This window comes from Mirounga leonina, unplaced genomic scaffold (genome assembly GCF_011800145.1).
Source record: "Mirounga leonina isolate KUSES-001 unplaced genomic scaffold, KU_Mleo_1.0 Mir_150, whole genome shotgun sequence".
NCBI classification, from domain to species: Eukaryota; Metazoa; Chordata; class Mammalia; order Carnivora; family Phocidae; genus Mirounga; species Mirounga leonina.
The window spans coordinates 19,208,140-19,230,362 of record NW_023270374.1 but is presented as its reverse complement, the minus strand read 5'-3'; the positions used below and the strand labels follow the sequence as shown (position 1 = coordinate 19,230,362).

Below are 22,223 nucleotides of genomic sequence, written 5' to 3'. Positions count from 1 at the left end.
GAAGGAATCTCTCATTACACGTGAAGGCAAATACTCTGAAGGAAAAGAATTCTGTACCAATGCTACTCAAAGAGTGGTTTATCCACAATTGGTAGCACCATCATAGGAGAGCTTGTTAGGAATACAAATTCCCGGGTGCCACCCTAGACCTGCTGAATCATGGAGACACGTGTAAGGGCTTGATCGAGAAAACCACTGGGGACCATTCTAAGTAATTAAGACTTTACATGACGGGAAATTGGAAATCTCTTGACTCTCAGTGAGTCAAGTGCTGGCAATAAGCAGGATTAGGTTGGAGAAACGACGGGAGGGAAACCAGATGGAAGGTTGTTGAGGTAGCTCCACAGGTGTGTGAACTAAGACAGAGGCAGCAGAGATAGAATAAAGGAAGTACACATGGGAAAACCTCAGAAGGAAGAGTATACAGGGTGTGATGAGTGATTGGATTAGCAGATGAAGGTGTGCCACGAATTCTTTTGATTGGAAGTAACAAAAAATCCCAGGGGTGCCTGGGTGGCTCAGTCGGTTAAACATCTGCCTTCAGTTCAGGTCATGATCCCAGGGTCCTGGGATCGAGCCCCGCATCGGGCTCCCTGCTCAGCGGGGAGCCTGCTTCTCCTGCTCCCTGCAGCTCGTGCTCTTTTGCTTTCTGTTTCTGTCAAACAAACAAACAAATAAATAAATAAAATCTTTTAAAACAAATCCCAATTTAGAGTGGCTTGAACAAAGAGGACTTTATTTTTCCCAATAGCAAGAAGTCTTAGATGGAGGCAACTGCTGCTTTTGTTTCATGATTCAATAATAGCAAGGCTGGTGTCTCTGAATCTCTTGGCCTCTTCTTAATACTTGTCACCTTATGGTCACACGGTAGTGCTGCAGCTCCAGATGAGTGTTTGTGTTCAGGGACGGAAGGAGCAAATAAGAAAGACAGGGTCTGTTCCTTTCTTATTTGTTTATTTATTTATTATTTTATTTTTTAAGACTTTATTTGTGTGAGAGAGAGAGAGCACAAGCAGGGGAAGCTGCAGGCAGGAGGAGAAGCAGAGCAGGGAGCCCGATTCGGGACTCGATCCCAGGACCCTGGGATCATGACCTGAGCCGAAGGCAGACGCCTAACCGACTGAGCCACCCAGGCATCCCTACTTATTATTTTTAAAAGTAGGCTCCATGCCCAACATAGAGCCCAACATGGGGCTTGAACTCACAACCCTGAGATCAAGACCTGAGCTGAGATCAAGGGTTGGATGCTTAACCCACTGAACCACCCAGGCGCCATGGGGTCTGTTTCTTTCAATAAAAAAAGCAAAGGTTTTTGTAAAATCACTCACAGACTTCTACGTATAGGCCAGAACTGCATCACACGACCACCTATTGCTACAAAATAGTGTGAGAAAGTGTTTATCATTGGTATCTCCATGGTAGAGAAAGAGATTGGGAATTGGTGTTAAGCCCTCCAATCTACAGTATCTGCAAGGAAGGAAGGAGTAAACTAGATTTACTCCAGCTTGAGTGAATATGGGAACACTGGCACTATTCCCTAGGATAGGAAAGCCATGGGAAAAAACAAGTTTGAAATGGGAAGAACATTATGGTAGATTGTCTACTGCAATAATTTCGTCCACTGTTGTATATATAACCCTTTGCTATGAGACGCTGCTTCTATCATCAAGAGGTAGAATTTATTTCTCCGCTCTTTGGACTGGGGCTTGGCTGTGTGACTGGCTTTGGCAAATAGGGCATTAGTGAAGGTAACAGAAGCAGAGCCCTAAAAAGCACTTGCATATGGAGGCTTGCTCTCTTTCAGCCAGAATTGGAACACTGAGACAACTATGTGGTTGCATAAGCCTGCTGAGCTCTATACAGGAGAACTGAAGTGCTCCAGCCAGGAACCAGCACCAACCACCAGATATGTGAGTGAGCTCATTTTAGACCATTGAGGCTCAGATGAATTACCAGATGACTGCAGATGCGTGAGTGAACTCTGGTGAGATCAGTAGAAGTGCCCAGCTGAGTCCAGCCCAAAATGCTCCTCACAGAAATATAAGCAAATCAAGATTCTGGTGGAAACGTCCCAGGAACTACCTGAACTTTTTGATCTGAAGCCGGAGATAGAGATGTGGGAGTTATCAAGCCCATAGGGAGCATGTATTCGAAGTGGTAAAAATGGATGAGGCCGCCTTGGGGCAATCTCAGGAGCACCAGCGAGAGTTGGAAAGTAAAATGGAAAAGAAATGGGCATAGAGCTCATAGAGTCCATAAGAGGAATTTCCAGAAGAAGAAACGTATCAACAATGCCATGTGCCAAGGAAGTGTTGGGAAAGATGAAAACTGAATAAAGAACATTGGATTTGGCAACGAGTAGGTCATCAGAGATCTTGATCAGAGCAGTTTCAGGAGACTATAGGGGTCAGGGGTCATGTTGCAAGAGGATTACAATGGGTTGAAGAGTAAGTGGCAGGCAGGAAGTAGACTGTTTTTTCTGGGAGTTTGGGCTGTGTAGGCAAATAGAGAGAGAAAAGGGAGATAGCTTGATGAAAACACACAGGCAAGGGAGGCCTGAACCTTCCTTTTGTCTTTCAAGATACAGGAGGCTTGAAAATGTTTAGAAAGGGCTGGGACAGGGAAGATATTTAAAAAAAGCCATAGGGCGCCTGGGTGGCTCAGTTGGTTAAGCGACTGCCTTCGGCTCAGGTCATGATCCTGGAGTCCCGGGATCGAGTCCCTGGATCGAGTCCCTGGATCGAGTCCCGCATCGGGCTCCCTGCTCGGCAGGGAGTCTGCTTCTCCCTCTGACCCTCCCCCCCTCATGTGCTCTCTCTCTCCTCTCATCCTCTCTCTCAAATAAATAAATAAAATCTTTAAAAAAGAAAAGAAAAGAAAAGAAAAGCCATAATATCCACTGGGGCTTGTTTCCTGAGAGGCAAGATTTATCTTAATTAGGAGAAAGGATGCCACAAAACAAAGAATGAAAGAAAACAAACACAAAACTAGAGGGTAGGTAGGCATTGTGGGGTGAATGAGAGCGATAAGGTTGTAGATTTGGGGATGGGGAAACGAGTTACCCATGCTTGATAGCATGCATTTCCTCTGGATGCTCAGAGATCCAAGAGCCAGGAAGACAGTGGCTGTAGAAGAGTGGAGAAGCTTTGGAACAGCCTCTATGGGTGTGGAGGAGGTTGCTGACCAGGCACCAATGCAGGATTCACTGGGATGCTGAGATCCACCTGAGGCTTGATGATCACTCATCTGGCCACTCCCTGTGCAAACTGAGTAGCACTTGGCAGTCTGTGTGTAGGAACTAGAAATGTGAATACTGGCTCAATCCATGGATTTCCTCCTAACTTTGTTCCGTGCAACACAAACTCTTTTGCGTGAGTGAACTCTGGTGAGATCAGTAGAAGTGCCCAGCTGAGTCCAGCCCAAAATGCTCCTCACAGAAATATAAGCAAATCAAGATTCTGGTGGAATCAGATTCTTCTGATTATTAAGTTTTACTGGGCACGTGGCTTTCTTGATCAAAGATTACATTTCTGGGCCACCTGGCTGGCTCAGTCAGGAGTGTAACTCATGACCTTGGGGCTGTGAGTTTGACCCCACGTTGGGTGTGGAGATTATTTAAAAATAAGATCTTAAAAAAAAAAAAAAAAAAGATTGTATTTCCAAGCTTCCCTTGCAGTTAGATGTGGCCATGTGACTAAATACTGACCAATCGGATAAGAGTGTCAGTAAAGGTCTTTAAAGTACTGGGCATGGCCACCTTTCTCTCTTCCTGTTTCTCCCCAGCTGGAATGCAGATACAGTCGCTTGAACCTGAGCAACTATTTTGGATTATGAGGGAGAAGCCACGTATTTAAATGACAAAGCAACAAGATAGAAAGGATCTTGGTCCCAAAATGTCATGGAGCCAATATATCAGTGCTGGACCAGCTACCGTTGAATATCATTTATGTGAAGAAAAATATTCTACTATGTTTAAATTAATTTTCTGTTTTATATAAGTGAAGCTAATTCTAAACGTCCATATTCACTGCTCTCTTGGAGACCCTCATCTACACTGATAGTCTGTCAATTCCATATGCCTATGTATTCCTCAACTCCCGGTTTAAGCTTCCTCTAAAGTCTTCCTGAACACCTACCTCATGGTTTGACCTGACATCAGCCCTGCTTATTCAAAACTCTGGCCAAAGGCTTATCATATTTGGGGCATTTCAGTTTATATTTTACTTCTGATTAAGTGGAAATACCCTCAATTTTTCCTCAACTATTTTTTAGTATTGCATTGTTTTCACCGTGCTATTAAAAATCATGCTATCAATTAAGGAGGGCACGTGATGTAATGAGCTCTGGCTGTAACATGCAACTGATGAATAACTGAACTCTACATCTGAAACTAATGATACACTATTTGTTAATTAATTGAATTTAAATAAAATAAGATAATAAAAAAGGTTCAGGCCTCCCTTGCCTGTGTGTTTTCATCAGGCTATCTCCCTCTTCTCTCTCTATTTGCCTACACAGCCCCCCCCAAAAGATAATAAAAAAGAGAAAAAATCGTGCCATCATATGTTACACATTTATTAATTCATTTATTCAGCTTTGATCACTTTCTGAAGTGATGGACACCATGGAGAAACAAAAATCACTATGACATAGGGTATTCCATCAAGAATTTGACAATCTAGGGGAAGAGAAGAATATGAAAGCAATTAACATAATGAAAATAGAAGTGAGGCAGCCATATTTAGCATGTTTTGGGGAAGTATGCAGTATTTAAACTCTTTTCCTGAATTTACCACTGCAGTTTATAAGACTGGCATTAGAACTAGAGTTTCCTGATCCTCAGTATTCTGGTCATAATATCAGACTCCACCCTAAGCCATCATCCCATGTTTCATAAAAACATCTTGAAAAACAAAATCGTACTTATCTAAAAGTTTAAGAAAAGAAAACAAGGACTGTGAAAGAAGTAGGAGCTGATTTAAGTTTATTTGTTTGTTTACCATTGTCAGGATGAGAGGTAGATGTTGGGGTAATAATGAAGCAAATGACTGATGGGGTCTTGTCCTTATAGATATTAAAAATACGTCTCCCATGTAAACATCAAACGCTAACTGTGATGAAAACATTTCCAAGGGGAGATATATGGTACCCAGAGAGGAAATAATGGGGGCGTTGGTCCTTGTTAGGAAGACCATGGCAGGGGCTGGGCTGAGGAGGGGAGGTGGAGATGGAGCCTAGCAAAAGGAAGGTGGTGTAAGAGGAGAAGGGAGAGGTAAGCAGGTGCCAGACCACAGAGGCTCCTGTAGACCACATTACAACTTTGGCTTATTAGAAGAGCAACAGGAAGCAAGTGAAGTGATTTGATTTCAAACAGATCTTTCTGGCTGCCAAGCGAAGAGTGAAATGTAGGGGTGAGGAAAGAGTAGGAAGCAGGGAGACCAGTTTGGTGGCCACAGCAGGAATGCAGCTGTGAGTTGAGACTAGCCTGGATGAGGGTATGTTGTGGGGAAAAATAGACTGATAGGAGGAGTCTTCTGGAGGACTTAGCGATGGCTTGGGTCTGGGATGTAGGGAAGAGATGGCAAGGAGGACAGTTGGGTTTTTGGGTTTTGTCACCGTGGATGATGATATTATTCAGTGAGATGGGAAGAAGACAAACCAGATTTGGGGAAGAGGGTAACATGAAATGGGTCTTTCTTGAGTCCGGTTTTGAACATGCTGATTTTACGATGCCTTTGAAATACCCAAGTGTAAATGTCATCTAGAATCACTTAGAAGCAGGAACTGGGTGGAAGAGAGGGGTGAGTTACCTTGGGTTGGTTCGAACTGAAACTGCAGGCTGGGAGGCAGGGATGAGACCGCCTGGTGGTGTGTGTGGGGGGGGAGTGAGCGGGAGAACCACCAGGGCTGGGTGGCCAGGTAGAACAGCAGGAACCCACGAAGGAAGTGGGGCCAGACTGGCTAAGGAAGAAGGAGGAAAAGCAGGAGATGGTGGAGACTTGCAGGCCAATCAGGACAGCATTTCGAGGAGTGTTCGACAATGTCAAAAGCTGCTGAGGGAACAAAGAAGATGAGGCCCAAAATCTGCCAGTGGAATCCAGTGCCATGGTGATGATTCAAGCTCAAAATGTTTTGATGGAATGACAAGGGTAAAAACCAGATTGGAGGGACACCTGGGTGGCTCAGTCAGTTAAGTGTCTACCTTCGGCTCAGGTCATAATCCCAGGGTCCTGGGATCGAGCCCCGCATCAGGCTCCCTGCCCGTAAAAACGTAAAAATGAAACCATACAATTCTAGAAGAAAACATGCATGAATTCCTTGATATCTTAAGGGTGGGGCAAGGTTTTGTTTTTGGTGGGTTTTTTGGTAATCTCTACACCCAATGTGGAGCTTGAACTCACAACCCCGAGATCAAGAATTCCACATTCTTCTGACTGAGCCAGCCCGACGTCCCTTTGTATGTATGTATGCATGTCTGTCTGTTTGTCTGTATTTATGTAGTTAGTAAGGGAAAAGTATTTTTAACGCAAAATCCAGATGCAATAAAAGAAAAGATTGATAAATGTTATCATTTAGAAAACTTTGCATGCCAAAAAAACACAATAAGGAGGCAAACAAAAAAAAAACATCAGAAACAAAGTTAAAAGACAAATGACAACCTGGAGGAAATATTTGCAGCCTGCATCATATATATTATGTGTGTTACAGGTAAAGGAATGGCTACATAGATATAGATATAGATATAAAGAACCAGTGGAGAGGGAGCAATTGGTTAGAGAAAGGAAGGGGAGGGAAGAGGAGGGAAGGGAAGGAGCAGAGAAGATCATAGTTTGGTGTTGTGTGAACAGGCCAGGACAGAGAAGAGGGCAGAGAAAGACAAAAAGGGACCATCAGCAACTTCTGTGTTAAATGGACAGAAAGAGGATCTGGATGGGGTCGGATGTTTAATAGCATTAGGAAGCAAGTGAGCAGCCCAGAGGGAAAGGAAAGAAATTTAAAATAATCATGGTGGAGGGAAGGAACCTGCACTGACCAGAGAAATGCCCAGAAAGACCAGAGCCTGCTGAGTGAGTGCAGTTGGTGAGGGTGAACTTACAAAGGAGCCCTTGTGCCCCACGAGGGACTTTTCCCTGGCAGTCCTTGAGAGCGGAGTTATTTGACTCTTTATTTTCTTCTTGGGGAAAAGAGTTCCTCCTAATTCGACTCTATCATCCTGGGAACTTTTTTCCTCCAGATCCAGGAGGAGGGAGGAAATGAAGCATGGTCAGCAAGAAGCAATTGAATTTATATGAAAAATATTATGAACCAACTCATTCAGTTTGTCAAGTAACACAGGTAAGCAATGTCAGACATGCAGAGAGGCAGAGAATTTCCAAAGGTCCCGAGAGAAACATTAGGGACAGCTGCTAGGAGAGGGCTAGCGGTTAAGTTTATCTTATCACCTTCATTCAGAGCTTGTTCTCATGGCATTTTGTTCCATGGTTGAGTGAATAAGCCCTTGCTTAGAGCTCAAAGTCCGAACGCTTCCTAATGGTGTTAATCTTTGATATGGTTCTCTGAAGGGGTTGGTACAGGGGGTGTGTCTGTCTCTTGATGGATTGTAGGGGCAGCAGACATGTCAACATCTGCAATTTGCTAGTTCCTTCTTCCTTGCCTGCTGCTTCCCCCCTCCCCCCAGTTCCATTCAGTCTTCAGATTAAATATACAATAATAGTTTTCTGTTCTGAAAACCTCTTCACAGCCAGGGCTGGTGGGAATGACCCTTGGTTTAGTGTTTCTGGTGCTCAGGGGATGGTAGGTTCTGTGCTAAGAGAAAGAATGTGAATGGAGTGAGTTCCTTTTGCAGAGGGGACAAGGTATTCCTGTTTAGGACCTTGAGAGCCTTAATCAGAGCAGAATACGGACTCATTCTCCATGGAAAGGATTAGAAAATCTATGATGACAATATCATATAAAAGCAAAAACAAAAACAAAAACAAGCCAATCTTCTGGGGTTCAGGGGTCCAGCTTGGAAAGATACGTTTGCATCTAGGCACTGCCAGAGCCCAGCTCTGTGTGTCTATGGGGCCTCAAAGCAGGAGAGAGAATATGCCAGTGAGTCACCAAGTCTGGCTATGCTGGAAAACTGCTATTCCCAGGTAGGGAGGGAGGTGACTTCGCAGGAAACCCAGCCAAAGTTTGAGGTATTTGTGCAGTTGGAAAATACATGACCAGCCTGACCTTATTTATGTGGGACATACTGACCTGGGAAAGACTAGAGCTCTTGGAATCCTAGGGCTGGTTCAAAGCTGGGAACAGTAACTCTGATTCCTCTTAGAATAATCAAATTCTTTGCAGTTTACTTTAACATCTTTTTGTGTCTCTCTCCTGGGCAGGCCCCTCCCACCTCCTGACTTGAGGACTGATGGACCTTCTAAGCATTACTTCCAGTGAATCAACTTTGAACTTGGGCAGTGGAAAGCTGATGTGAAGATATTTTCATTCTGCAGGAGGACGCTAATCATTCAAAGGAATGAATTTCTAATGGTGGAACTTCAAGTACCTAGTGTGACCAAAGATGTTTTGGGACAGGATGTTCTAACTTGTACTCTTCAAATGATGGACTACGTAACCTCTCCTACCTTGCCCTTTTGAGAGGTTGGCTCTGCCTTTTGGAACTTCAGAAACATCTGACTCATTGTCTTTCTCGAAGGTGAGTGGATTTCGGTTCACTCCAAGGACTTACTGTTAATGGGTATTTAGAACTCAATATTATCAGTAAAAAACAGTAGGTCAGTGCTTTTCCCATCACTTTAATAGCAAAGGGAGAGCATGTTTCACATGCTGCCTTCAGGTACTGAGGGGAGGTGGATTTTATTACCTCCTCTTTATAGAAAAGGAACATGAGGAACCCCAGGAGCTGAAACTGCTGACTCTTGGAGTGTCCCCAGACATGATGTGAGCACTCTGCCTCTCTAACGAGTCTGTCTGGCTATCCACAACAAAGGATGTAGCCAATTTAAGATAATAAGCCCAAGGAAGGGAGATGTCTTCACATTTTTATTTTCTACATCAATCGGTTTGGAGCATCTGAGCTTTGTAATTACACATTTCTCCTTGTCTATGCTCGTTTGCTAGTGATGTTTCCCTCTCTTGGCCTTTAAATGAGCCAGTTTAGCAACAAGGCACCCTGACATGGGGTTTTTATAGCACACAACAGGGATATTTCTAAAGCACACAAAGGATTTAGGTCACAGATATCTAGCAGAAGGTTGTGTCTGCTCTATTTTAATAATGTTTTTAAAGAAAATAATTTATGAGTTCAGTGTGCTCTGGGTCATTTTTTTAAATTAAAATTTAAATCCTTTTATAAATTATAAATTATTTTTAAATTATGTTCAGAAGCTAGGAATAGTACCACTGATTCCTTTAAGGATAATCATATTCTTTGCAGTTTATATATTTTAATAATATTTAATCTTAGCCAGCCATTTACGAGCTCTGTCACAGGTTACCTGCATTCTCTGTGTCTCTGTTTCCTCATCTGTGAAACAGACATAAAAATAGTACCTTACTCACAGCTTTGTTCTGAAGATTACATGAACACATCTGTGTCATTAATGCCCTTAGGACAGTCTAGAGTGCTCTACCAAACTTAGCTATCGTTAGCATATTATAACTGTTTGAATTACAAAAGTAATATGTACTTGTTGTAAAAAAAAAAATCCAAACAATGTAGAGGTTTATAAAGTAAAAAATGATAGTGTCCACTCTTCACCCAGCCCCATCCAGTCCTACTTTCTAGAGATAGCCACTGTATATTGACCACAATTTTTCTATGCACATTCATGCAACCACCTTAGAACTTTCCTTGCCCTATCTAACAACTAATCGTGGACATCCTCCCCAAGCAGGTCCCCTGGAGCCCCCTCTTTACACAAGATGGGCATTAGCTCCTTATCTGATTTGTCTGTGGCTCCAGAATGTGTTTAAGGCAGCTTTTCACATTTTTGTGCAGTCAAATCCTTGCTCTTTTCCTTATGCCTCCTGGGGTATGTACAATGCGTAGGAAGACCTTCTCTGGGACCAGCACTTAGAAATACACTTCCCAGGACTGGAAAACAAAGACTTGCACAGTTCAAGAGAACTTTTGGAACATACATTAAACTTTGTGATTCATTAGTGTGAGGGTATTTTACTTTTTACTGGAGAGGTTCAAAGACTGAAATGCTTTTAGGTGTTGAGGGGAAATGCTACCTTCAGCTAAAGACAAGAAATGCAGGAGTAAAGACACCCCACAATCTGCACAGGCCTCTTCATGGCACCCACAGGCTTTTTATAGGTCATGGTGTGGAGTGAGTCGGGGGTAGAAGTCCATAATTTGGTGTTCGATGAAGTTGAACCTGCGCTTTAACCAGCACGGAGTGTAAGAAGCTGGCTTTACCTTCAATGACCTCATTTCAGAAGGTCATTGTCAAAGATCATGAGAGCAAAATTGTGTGGAGCCTCAAAATTACCAACAAAGCCAGCTGAAGGCAGTAGTTCTTGGCATGTTCCATCTAGTCCTCTGCATACTTGCTCACGTCTGGGCATTGAGATACTACCTTTGAGAACATCACTCAAAGGTATTTGCCAAAAAGACAAGTGGATGTTTAAAAAGAAAAAAATTGAGTGATTGCTATATCTTCGACAGTGAGGTATTTCTATAAACATCTTACTACTCATGCTTTTTCCTACTCCTCTTTTTTCTCAGTAGACGCATGCTGTGTCTATACAAAGTCAGCACAACTAGATAATTAAATAATCTTTTATATTTGACTTACAGAGTGCCAAATAATTGGATCAATTAAAAAAGAAGGCCTATTTTGAGGCCTTATTGATACTAATATATATATTCAACAAACATGTATTTAACGTCCACTATGTAAAAATAATGTCGTTCGGAGTTGTAAGATTTTTGAAGATAAAAAGGATAGTCTCATAATCTAGTTATTTATATTCTTTAATATTTTCTAGACCTTTCAGGGAATAATTTAGAAGAACACCAAGCAATTAGGAGCAGAATATTTTATATTTTATGGTAAGGACAATTCTCTGTGTGGTCTATCGTGTTAATCGGTATGCTCCTCAGACATACTATTTTTAAAGGCACTGTGTAGCAGTCAGCCACCAGGATGGCCTCTGATGATCCTTGCCTTTGGCATAGTCTTCAAACCCTTGTATAGTCCTCTCCCGCAATGAATCAAGCCCTAACTGACCAAAAGAATACAACAGAGGGGATAGCGTGTGACTTGGCAGGCTAGGTCTTTAAAGATATGGCAGCTTCCATCTTGGTCTCATGGATTGCTTACTCTAGGGGAAGGACTAGAATTCGGGCTAATGGGCAAAACCCAGCCTGCTGATTGTTTGGTATGCCTGTGAACTAAGATTGGTTTTCCTATTTAAAAAAAAATTTTTTTTTTAAAGAAGAAGATGTAACAGAGACTGGAGGTGGCCCACAGGCTTAAAATATTGACTATCTGGTCCTTGACAGAAAGAGTTTGCTGTCCCTGCTCTGAGCAATGCAGCACCTTGCTGTAAGGACATGTATATGGAGTGTCCTGGGCCTCAGACAGTCCTATGGAAAGGCCAGTATGGAGAGGAGCTGAGGCCTCCCACCCAGAGTCAACACAAGCTTGCTAGTCGTGAGGGAACCGGCAGGAAGGTAGAGTCTTCAACTCCAGTTAAGCCTTCAGAAGATTGCAGCCTTACCTGCCATCAGCCGGTGTCCTCATGAGAGACGCTGAGCCAGAACCATCTAGCTAAAACAATAGCTGAAGCACAGCCATAAGAGATAATAAATGACAATTGTTATTTGAAACCTCAAAGTTTTGGGGTAATCTATTATGCAGCCATCATAAATGGCATGTTACATATTGTTTAAAGTCCCCAAGTAAAATGCTCATTCACTTCCTTCAATAATTCTTGGAGGTGGACAGAACATAAACACACAAAAATCTTCATCACCATATTGTATCTGATGATTTCTAAGCTTTGCAGTAACTACTAAGACCTCAGACATCACATCCCAATAAATGTATAAGAATCAAATCATTTTGGGGCACCTGGGTGGTTGAGTTGGCTGAGTGCCTGACTCTTGATTTCAGCTCAGGTCGTGATCTCAGGGTCTTGGGATCAAGCCCCACATCAGGCTCTGTGCTCAGCGGGGAGTCTGCTTGAGGATTCTCTCTGCCCCTCTCCCTCTGTCCTTCCCCCCATGTGCTCTCTCTCAAATAAATAAATACATCTTTAAAAAAAAAGAATCAAATTATTTCTTTATTATTCATAAGCATCATCAATTTTTAAATCTACAGCCTCTACAAGCTGCATTTGTTTTTTGCTGACGTAATACTTTCGTTATACCTGGCATTCTTCAAATCATTAATTTGGGAGGAAAGTGAATTTAGAATTGCTGGCCATCAGTCTGTCAATTACTCCATCAAGCAGTTGTTGTTGTTGTTGTTTTTTAAGTAGTCCTGGAAGGCATTTATTGTTCCCTTTGTACAGATAAGAAAATTAAGGCTCACAGAGAGTAAGTGACTACAACCACATAATTGGTTAATGAGAGAGCTAAGATTGAAGCCCAGCCTCCTGACTCTAAGCTAAGGGCACATGTTTCTTCACCTCTGAGTGTACGTAGTCCAGAGTGGCTCTGGATTATAGCTCAGATGTGTCTGTCCCTATCATGAAGTTATATGTCATTTGTTAAGCCCTCACTGGTGTGGGGTGCCAGGAAATGGATGCTTTGTCCTAGTGTCATGGAATGTCCATCCAGCAATATTTTTAAAGTCTTTACCATTGTGCTAGTACTGACCTTAGAAATTAAGGTCCAAGCTTATGTTCATTATAAATATACACTGTCCAAGTGCTGGGTATCCACTGGCAAATAAAACCCACACCCTCACTTTCGTGGATCTTCCAGTCTAGTCTGGGGCCTTACAGTCTATCTGATATTTTTTTTTCTTGGTTACCAACTTACTGCTTAATTATGGTTTTTTAATATTGTATGAATGAAAAGCAATAAGATGCCTTGAGACTCATCAGTTACTTAACCCTTGAACTTTTGTAAGGTTTTCTTTCTTTTTTTTTTTAAAGCTAAATCCCCAGATGGGTGAGTAATTAATTAGATCAAGGTTCAGAATGACAAAGACAGATAAAGTAACTGCAAACAACATCATCCCACTTTGAAAGTGCTATTTTGGTCTTTCACCTAAAGTGACTTCTTTCTGCTGAAAGATATTTGGCAGCAGCTAGCCTAGCGGATGGCAGAAAAATCAACCATGAGCTATAAAGGTTTCATAAGATTGTGACATGGCCCCATTTTTACAGCCATTGTATAATCAATGGCAAAACAGCAGGGGAACAAAAGTAGTTTATACCTTACTTTTGGAATGCAATAAAATCTCTATTTTGCTGTTTCTAGATTTAAAGTCCCTATTTTGTTTTGATGATGACTTCAATTAGTTTTCATCTCTTGTGCCGATTGAAAGTGGTAAGAAAGGATGGTCAGAGGCATGCTATGTGGCAAAGAAAAGTCACGTGAGACTTCAGAAATTTGCTCCAGGAAGTCCATGAGAAAGATAAAACCTCTCATGGAAAGGCCACAGGAGAGTACATAAGTAGTTTATAAGCAAACAAACTTGCTTTTCAAGGAAAGGGTGACAATGACAAAAGGTTTCAAGGTTTGTTTCACTGATTAACAGGTCAGGAAGAAGTTTTGTTGTTTTTTTTAAAGATTTTATTTATTTATTTATTTATTTATTTATTTATTTATTTATTTGAGAGAGAGAACACATGTGAGGGCAAGCAGGAAGAGGGGCAGAGGGAGAGGGAGAGAGAGACTCTCAAGCAGACTCCCACACCCCCATAGCCCCCCCTGCCAACACAGAGTCCTATACCCAGCTCAATCCCATGACCCTGAGATCATGACCTGAGCTGAAATCAAGAGCCAGCCACTTAACCGACTGAGCCACACAGGGGCCCAAAGAAGTTGTGTTTTTGAGACTTCTTGGATGGTTGAGTTGGATGGCAGTGGGGGATGGGGGACACTGGGAAGAGACTTATCCATTCATGCATATAAAAATGCTGGCTCTGTCGGAAGAGCATGCAACTCCTGATCTCGGGGTTTTGAGTACAAACCCCACATTGAGAGTAGAGATTACATAATTAAATAAACCTTTTCAAAACTAAAAAAAAATTTTTTAAAAACGCTTTCTGAGCACTTACTTTTGTGTGTGAGTCAATGGGCTGGGTTCTGGACTACAAGTAAGTATGAGATAGACATACATGGTCCTTGTCCTCAAAGGAGTTACAGTTAGTGGGAGGAACACAAAGGGCAAAGGAAGTTAATCAGGGTAAATGGAGGAACGTGGGGATTCCTGGAAGGACAACTACCTCGAATTTGAAAAGTCAGAGGTTTCCTGGAAGAATTCCTTAAAGCTGACATCTGAAGGATGAGAAAGACCAAAGAAGAGTGTCCCTAAGGAAGGGAATCGTATAGGTAAAAAACTCAGAGGCAAAAGAGAGCAAGCATGGTGTGTTTAAGGAAAAGAAAGTAATGGTGGAGGGTTGGGGACAGTGATGAGAGATAAGGCATAGGGGTCCTCTAAGTCTAGTTAAGAAGTTTGAGATTTAGGGGCGCCTGGGTGGCTCAGTTGGTTAAGCGACTGCCTTCGGCTCAGGTCATGATCCTGGAGTCCCTGGATCGAGTCCCGCATCGGGCTCCCTGCTTGGCAGGGAGTCTGCTTCTCCCTCTGACCCTCCCCCCTCTCATGTGCTCTCTCTCATTCTCTCTCTCTCAAATAAATAAATAAAATCTTTAAAAAAAAAAAAAAAGAAGTTTGAGATTTAGCCTGAGGGTTAGGAAGGGGTATGTTCAGTCTTCATTAAAAAACAAAACAAGGGGCGCCTGGGTTGCTCAGTTGGTTAAGCGACTGCCTTCGGCTCAGGTCATGATCCTGGAGTCCCTGGATGGAGCCCTGCATCGGGCTCCCTGCTCGGCAGGGAGTCTGCTTCTCCCTCTGACCCTCCCCCCTCTCATGTGCTCTCTCTCTCTCTCATTCTTTCTCTCAAATAAAATCTAAAAAACAAAACAAAACAAAAAAACAACTGGCTGCCAGAGAGTTGGAAGCTGTTGTCACCCAGGTGGCAGCTAATGGTTAGCTGTACCCAGAAAGTTGCTGTGAGGATGGAGAGAATGAAGAAATAGTCAAGATATCTTAAAGAGAAAGAATCAGCAGGAGAGGATTTGATTATGGATGGGTACAGGACAAGCTGACAAAGGGGTAGGAAAATTTTCTGGCTTTGGCAACTGAATAGTCCAGCTCAACTGAGACAGGAGACACTGGGGTAGGAGTAATTTGATTGAGAGGTGGGGGAAGGTTGAGTTAAAGGTGGCTGGAGGATACATTGCTTTGACTCACAGGAGACTAAGCTTAGTGGTTTGGGAATCATCTGCATAAATGGGAGAAGAGAAGGTTCAAGACAGACTCCTGAGAAAGGCCCACAATGAAGAGAAAGAAACGCTTGTAAAGGAGATTTAGATGGATTTTTTGAGAGAAGAAAGAAAAATCAGAAGAAGGTAGTATCAGGGAAATCCCAGGACAAGAGTTTTCCAGGGGGAGGGAGTGATCAACAGTGTTCAGTGCCATTGAAAACCAGGTAGAAGCATCAGACAAACTCCAACTGAAGGACATTCTACAAAATAACTGACATTTAAAAATGTCAACACCAAGAAATACAAAGATTGAGAAATGGAGATTAAAGGAGACAAAACAAAACAAAACAAAACCATGAAAACTGAGAATGCGATGCATGATCTGGGATTTTCTTTTGCTCTATCTTCTATCATTTTTAATGCTTATATAATAATCCAGATAATTAAGTTCATTCAATTATATTTGAGTTAGTCATTTTATGAAACAAACAGGAAAGTAATTTAGTATTATTCCAGGCTTTGTCACAATCTATGTTACTTTATTTTATTTATTTATTTATTTTTAAGATTTTTAAAATTTATTTGACAGAGAGAGAGAGCACACAAGCAGGGGGAGCAGTAGAGGGAGAGGGAGAAGCAGGCTCCCCGCTGAGCAGGGAGCCCCATGCGGGGCTCTGTTCTAGGACCCTGGGATCACAAACCCAGCAGAAGGCACGTGCTTAACTATCTGAGCCACCCAGGTGCCCCTCTATGTTACTTTAGAAGAATGTTTTTGTGAGATTCATTACACCAAAAAAGGTGAAAAGTGAATCTATACACTTTGATTACCAACGCTGGAAGAGAAAATGAAATTTACAGTTGCTGTTTTACGTTTGTCTGAATATGTTTTTACTTCTGATTTTATCTTTAAATTTGCCTTCAAATTTGGCATATGGTTGACCAAACCTCAGCTAGCATTATTTAAAATATTCATCGCAAGTGAAGGACTCCCTAATTTATGGGGTTCTATCCTAAGATAGGCATCTGTAGGAGGATGTGAATGTAAAGGACTCTTTCAAGAAGATGCCGAAATGGGACGATAACCTTCAGTGTCCTTTCGGTGGTCCTGCAATTCCAGCAGCTGTGTACAGCTAAGTTACATGCAACATGCTAAAATATTTTCATTGTCTTTGATAATTTCTCTCTACTCTTCATGTTTTTTAAAACGTAGACATTTAAATTTTTTTAATTTAAATGTTTTTTCCTGTTCCCTTTCGCGTCCACCAAGAGCATTTATCAATAAGCCTTTAGAAATTGCCCAAACTGTCAAGTGCGCAGAACTTCACGGGCTGGGAGAATGCCCTCAGTCAAGATGGCTGCGGCTACACGCCACTGCCCTTGTTTGCCCTCAGCAAAGGTGGCTCCAGTGACTTCCTTTCAAACCGGCTTTTCCCACAACAAATATGGCGCCTCCGCTTCCGGATTTCGGTGCGCTCCTCTTGCGGGTCGGTGAGTGTAATGGGGACTTTGCAATTTTTCTCCATCAGTTGTCTCCGTGGACTGAGGAGTGACCTGGAATTAGGAGTAGGTAGGGGGTCTGGGCAACGCATCAGATCGTTCTCTCATAATTGGGAAATTACGGCGGCTTCTCCTGGCGCGCTTCCAATTTCCCCGTCCCACCGCCTCCTTCTCCCCAACAACACGGGGCCTCCGCAGCCACCTCTTTGGGGAAATGCCCTAAATTTGCAGGCAGTGTGACCGGATGCTCTTCCGTTCCTCTTCTCCTTTTTTAAAAATCAGCTTTTTATTTTTATATAATTATTTATTTTAAAAAACAGCTTTTGGGCGCCTGGGTGGCTCAGTTGGTTAAGCGACTGCCTTCGGCTCAGGTCATGATCCCAGAGTCCTGGGATCGACCCCCTCATCAGGCTCCCTGCTAGGCGGGGGGGTCTGCTTCTCCCTCTGACCCTCCTCCCTCTCATGCTCTCTGTCTCTCATTCTCTCTGTCTCAAATAAATAAATAAAATCTTTAAAAAAAAAAAAAACAGCTTTTTAAAGATATAATTAACAGTCCATAAAATTCACCTGTTTAAAATGTGAAATTCACTGGCTTTTCATATATTCCCAGGATCGTGCAGCCATCGCCACAATCTAATTTTAGAACATTTTCATCACCCTAAAGAAATACCCTGTACCCATTAGCGGTCTCCTTTCACCATGACCTTTCAGTCTTAGGCTAATACTAGTCTACTGTCTATAGATTTGCCAGTTTGGAATTCGATATAAACTGAATCATACAACATGTGGCTAAAAGATAAGGCATATTTAAAATTCTAAGTTAATTCGCGCAAGAAGCGATTCGAATTGGGCAGTATCCAATGCAGCAGTTAATAAGGAGTTCTGAGGAGCTGAACAAAATGAAAGACTTAAAGGCAGAAGGGAGGAGAAACAAGGAAGTAATACCAGGCCAAGGAAGCAGGTTGGTTATTGCAACGTTACATCTCTTTAGGGGATGGCAAGGATCTACCTGGCCGATTACCTAACTAGTGCTGATCAGGCGATTCCTGATTGGTTGTGGATTTAGACAAGTGACATCATTTTGGATCTGTTGTCTTGTTTTTTAACACTAGCTTCTTATCACTAAGTATAGTATTTTCAAAGTTTGTCCTTGTGGAATGTATTAGAATTTAATTTTTTTATAAAGCTGAAAAATACTCCATGTGTGCATAGACCACATTTTATTCATCCATTCATCAGTTGATGGACATTTGGATTGTTTCCACTTACTGTTTATTATGGATAAAACTGCTGTGAACATTTGTGTAAAGTTTGTGTGGACATGTATTTTTATTTCTCTTGAGCATATGCCTAGGAGTGGAATTTGCCAGGTTAAAGAGTAACCCCGTTTAACCTTTTGAATAACTACCGAACTGTTTTCCAAAGTGCCAGTGACTTTGTAGGTGGATATCCAGTTGTCTCAGTGTTGAAAAGACTGCCCTTTCCTTTTCCTGTGAAATTGTTTTGACACCCTGTGGAAAATCAATTGACCATAACTGTAAGGTTTTACTTCTGGACTCTGAGTTCTATTCCATTGATCTGTATGTCCATTCTTAGGCCAGTACTACACAGTCTGGATTATTGTGGCTTTTTAGTAAGTTTTGAAATAAAAAAGTATGAATCCTCCAACTTTGTTCTTTTTCAAGATTGTTTTGGCTATTCTGGTCCCTTGCATTTCTGTATGAATTTTTTAAACACTTTTGTCAATGTCTGCAAAAAGAAAAAAAAAAAAAGCCAACTGAGATGCAGCTAAGAATTACATTGCTCTGTAGATCGATTTGAGCCATATTGCTATCTCAAAATAGTGTCTTCCAATCCCTGAATATAGGATGTCTTTCCGTTTGTTTAGATTTTTAATTTCTTTCAACATTTTTTTAAAGATTTTATTTTTAAGTATTCTCTGTACCCAATGTGAGACTCAAATTTATAACCACAAGATCAAAAGTCATATGCTCTACCAGCTGAACCAGCCAGGCACCCCTCTTTCAACATTTTTTTTTTTTTTTTTAGTTTTCATTGTACATGCCTTACACATTTTTATTAATTATATTCCTAAATATTGTATTCTTTTTGATACTATTGTAAATGGAATTATATTCTTAATTTTAGGATTGTTTATTGCTAGAGTATATAAATATTTACACAATATTTGACACATCTTTATTGCTAGTGTAAAATCATTTGCATGTACTTTTACTATATTGATCTTGTATCCAGCAATCTTGTTTAACTTGTTTAGTGGTTCTACTAGTTTTTAAAGAGGATTCCTTGGGATTTTCTATAGTTTTACTTCTCTCTTTTATGAAAATCTTTATGGAAGACTTCTACTCCATTTTCTTGCCTAATTGTGCGGCTAAAACCTCAAGTATAATGTTGAATGGAAGTGATCAGAGCAGACATCATTACCTTGTTCCTGATTTTAGGGGGAAAACATTTAGTCTTTTACCACGAAGTATGATGCTAGCTATGCATTTTTTGAAAAAAATTTATCAGATTGAGGAAGTTCCTTTATATTTCTAGTTTGTTGGGTATTTTGATCATGAGTGTTTGACTTTATCAAATGCTCTGTGTGTCTGTGTGTGTTGTGGTTTTTGTCCTTTATTCTACTATAGTATATTACATTGATTTTCAGATGTTAAAACAACTTTGAATTCCTAGAATAAGTTCCACTTGTCATGGAGTATAATCCTTCTTATATTTTGATGGGTTTGGTTTGCTTGTTTTCTGTCAAGGATTTTTGTGTCTATATTCATAATATCAGTCTCTAGTTTTTTGTGATGTCTTTGTCTTGTTTTGGTGTCAGGCTGATACGTGGACTTAGAGTAAATTGGGACGTGTTCCCTCCTCTTCCATTTTTTAGGAGTTATCTAGGTGAGGGAAGGACAAGTGCAGTAGGAGGAAGTAGGGCTTATTGGAGAACCTGAAGGAAAGCCATTATGCTTGAAGCCTGGAAAGCAGTGAAGGTTGGAGGATTTGGCTAGAGAGAAATTTCTAGGTGGTGATTAACGTCTCAGAGGAGGAAAGAAGAGAGAGCCTTGGGCTAAGCATGGAGGAAGTCCAGTTGGGATTGGAAGATGAGCCACAGAGCAGGCAGGAAGGAACAAAGGCAAAGAGATGGGAGGGCAATCAGGAGAGTGGCTCCCTGAAAAGCAAACAAAGGATGGCAGAGTTTCCAGAAGTTATATGCTGAAGTGATTGAGTTGGTGGAGATGAGGAAGTGAGTAAATTTAGACTCTTGAGAAGTTTGTGGAAGGGAGAGGAGACTGGCTGTGGGGAGGGCAGGTGTCAAAGATTTCCTTTTCACTTTTCTTTCTTTCTTGACAACTTTTAATGTTGATATGATTTTTTAAAAGTAATGTATATATTTACTTTTTATTTAAATTCAATTAATTAACATATAATGTATTATAAATTTCGGAGGTAGGGTTCAGTGATACATCAGTCTTATGTAACACCCAGTGCTCGTTACATCATGTGCCCTTCTCAATGTCCCTCACCCAGTTACCCCATTCCCCAACTCCCTCCCCTCCAGCAGCCCTCAGTTTGTTTCCTGTGATTAAGAGTCTCTTATGGTTTGTCTCTCTGATTTCTTTTTTTTTTTATTTTTTCCTCCCTTCCCTTATGATCCTGTTTTGTTTCTTAAATTCCACATATGAGTAGGATCATATGATAATTCTCTCTCTCTGATTGACTTATTTCACTTAGCATCCTACCCTTTAGTTCCATTCATGTCGTTGCAAATGGTAAGATTTCATTCCTTTTGATGGCTGAGTAGTATTCCATTGTATATATATACACCACATCTTCTTTATCCATTTATCTGTCGATGGACATCTGGGCTCTTTCCATAGTTTGGTTATTGTGGACATTGCTGCTATAAACATTGGGGTGCAGGTGCCCCTTTGGATCACTACATTTGTATCTTTGGGGTAAATCCTTAGTAGTGCAATTCCTGGGTCATAGGGTAGCTCTATTTTCAACTTTTTGAGGAACTTCCATACTGTTTTCCAGAGTAGCTGTACCAGCTTGCATTCCCATCATAATGCTGATATGATTTTATACGTTCAAAAAATTGCAAGACTAGTACAAAGAACTCCCAAATAACATTTTCCAGATTCGCCAGTTGTCTATTGTCTACACTTGCCCCATCCCTTTACTTTATCATTCTCTCTCATACACACACACACAAACAGAACTATTTGAGAGTATGTTGCACACATTATGTCCCCCTACCAATGAATATTTGAGTGGCATTCCCAAAGAACAAGGACATTCTCTTACATACTAGGTTTTGTTGAAAATGGGTTTGGGCATATTGAAATATCCAAGTGAAGGTCCAGTGGAACAGAAGTGGGAGAAGGGGTTGTCATCACTGAAGGCTTGTTAAAGGGTCCAGAGGGTGGGATTTAAGGTGCAGGTGGAGGGGTTGGACTTTGCCACAGGAGGGACGGCTCTCTGTTGTGAAGAGAGGTGAAGCAGTGGGCAGATGTGGGAATCTTTGTTCTGTTTGATAGGGGAGTAGAGGAAGTTCCTCTCTGCTGGATTCTGTTTCCTTTATCAATTAGGATGTGAACAGATCTACTGAAAAGAGCAGGAAGGTGTGTGAGAAATGGGAAGGGCCTGAGTTGAAGAAGATTGGAAAAAACACAAGAGTCAAGGAGAGGGGAAGAGGGAGTTATGAGATAAACATCTCAAGCTTCGTGTGGCCAGACAGCCCATTTCAGGCTGATGCTCATTCATTTAGGGTGAGCCAGCTTGTCCTATTTGGTGACTCACGTTTAGCACTGGAGAGTGGGTAGATAAGTTGAGTTCATCTAGGCTGGAGTTTTGCCAAAGGAGTATGACAAAAGGACAGAATGGTTAGGGAAGGGAAGTTTAGGGTACTAAGAAGATAATGGACTACAGAATACACTGGATAAGGATGAAAGAAATAAGATGGCTACTGAATGGGAAATAGAAGGGTAAATGGATGAGAGGTAGGCTGGGAAGATAGGAGCCTGTAAATTGTTTTTTAATTATTACTATTTCACTTATTGGAGCTTGACATTATTGAACATGCATTCTGTACTGAGTATTTTACGTGCATTAATTTCATGTAATTCCTATGACAACCCTATGAGGTAAGCATAGTCATCAAGCCATTTTTTTAAAAAACTTTCTTTCTTTCTTTCTTTCTTTCTTTCTTTCTTTCTTTCTTTCTTTCTTTCTTTCTTTCTTTCTTTCTTTCTTTCTT

General features: G+C 41.3%; 1 protein-coding gene across 3 annotated transcripts in view; it reads left to right on the top strand.

Annotated features, from left to right (window-relative positions):
- Positions 1 to 16,867: 16,867 nt before the first annotated feature.
- SHLD1 (shieldin complex subunit 1) overlaps positions 16,868 to 22,223 on the top strand; it is an 81,984-nt gene continuing 76,628 nt past the window's right edge. Inside the window, exon 1 of one of the 3 annotated variants that reach the window (XM_035005870.1) lies at positions 16,868 to 16,942. The gene's annotated coding sequence lies outside the window, so the exon portion shown is untranslated. Of the gene's footprint in view, positions 17,022 to 22,223 lie in introns of all 3 variants that reach the window. The other 2 variants (XM_035005871.1, XM_035005872.1) reach the window with 2 other exon arrangements.